The following is a 1,966-nucleotide window of genomic DNA, read 5'->3' on the forward strand; positions in this document are numbered from 1 at the left end:
CGCGAAAGTCGAATTTCCGTGAAGTAGAGATGCGGAAGTAAATCCACTATTTTTGGCTATGAACAGTATCACAAGCCTTCCCTTAACACTTTAAACCCCGAAAGTGCAATTTCCCATTCCCTTAGCAACCATTTAGATTATTACTCACCATGTTTATTTATTAAAGTTTATTAAAAAAAATATTTATTAAAGTTGGATGAAAGTTTGGCAATGACATATGATGTCATCAGGCAGGAAAAACCGTGGTACAGGGGAAAAACCCGCAAAGTATTTTTTAATTAATATTTTTGAAAAACAGTGGTATAGACTTTTCGCGAAGTTCAAACCCGCGAAAATCGAGGGAACACTGTAGTTCCAAGAGCATTTGACGATGTTGCCTAATTGCAATAGAACAACCAAGTTCAAAAAACACCATGAACTTAAAGTTTAATTATGAGCTACAAAGAATTTATTCTATTGGATACATTGCGAGGCAAACATCATTACCTTGGGACTATATAGAACTTGATCCATTGACCATTTGTTGGGGGTCAAGGGAAAGGGAGGGTTTTGCCTTCTCTTTCTGCTCAAGATCCCCATGTACAATTGGTGGACCACTGTGTGACACAGAATGATGGACTCGATGGGCTTTGGCCTGATTCAGCATGGCTCTTTTTATGAGCTACCAACAATCATAAGTTTCCCATAAAGTGGAAGATACTAATACCGAAAGCAAAACTACACTTTCACCATTTTCACAGGCTAATTCACCAGATTCAATCAATTCAATTCAGTTTATTACAGTCATAAATCAGAGATTTAATCTCAAATATATGACAACTCTTGCCAGCAAAGACCAAAGTCAATTATTATTCCCTCCAACTAGCTAATTAGGGAGCATCAAGTTAGATTTGGTTCTGGTAGAAAGTCTCTTTCGCATATGTTCTTCAATGTCCTTGCTTTTGCTGGGAAACTAAATAAAAAGCACCACTGTTGGTTCACTAGCTACAGGTAATCCTTCATTTGCAACAGTCCATTTAGTGAAAGTTGCATCAGCAGTAAAAAAAACCCCACTTATTATCATTTTTCACACTTAGAACAGTTGCATCATGGTCATGGTCAAAATTCAGATGTTTGGAAACTTACTCAGAATTAGGACGATTGCGGTGTCCTGAGATCATATCATCACTTTTTGAAACTTTCTGACAAGCAAAGTCAATGTGGAAGCCAAGTTAACTTAACAGCCATGTTACTAACTTCATAAGAGCTGGGGTGGCGCAGCAGGTAGAGTGCTGTACTGCAGGCCACTGAAGTGACTTGTAGATCTGAAGGTCAGCGGTTCAAATCTCATCACCGGCTGAAGGTTGACTCAGCCTTCCATCCTTCCGAGGTGGGTAAAATGAGGACCCAGATTGTGGGGGCAATAGCCTAGCTCTGTTACAAAAGTGCTATTGCTAACATGTTGTAAGCCGCCCTGAGTCTAAGGAGAAGGGCGGCATAAAAAATTGGATAAATAAATAAATAAATAACTGTAGTGATTCACTTAACAACTGTGGCAAGGAGAGCCGTAAAATAGGGCAAAATTGACATGTCTTAATTAGCAACAGAAATTTTGGGCTTAGTTGTGATTGTAAGTCAAGGACTACTTGTACTCCCAAATTGAATGACATCAAAGTATTAATGCAATTTGTCAACTCTGATGAGAACGGGAAGCAAAACGCTTAACAAGAGGTTTCCAGAAAACAAAAACAACCTGCTTCAAGTTTCAAAAATCTTCAGTATCTTAAATCACAATGAAGCCTAAAAGTTTTGCACCTTGAGATTTTGGATGCACCAGCAGGAGAAAACTGGCTTAGCTAGCTAGCACAGATACTAGTGTTGCAACGTTCATTCATTCATTCATTCATTCATTCATTCATTCATTCATTCATTCATTCATTCATTCATTCGATTTGTATGCCACCCCTCTCCGTAGACTCGTGTGATA

The sequence above is a fragment of the Erythrolamprus reginae genome, chromosome Z (assembly GCF_031021105.1).
Source record: "Erythrolamprus reginae isolate rEryReg1 chromosome Z, rEryReg1.hap1, whole genome shotgun sequence".
Taxonomy (NCBI): Eukaryota; Metazoa; Chordata; class Lepidosauria; order Squamata; family Dipsadidae; genus Erythrolamprus; species Erythrolamprus reginae.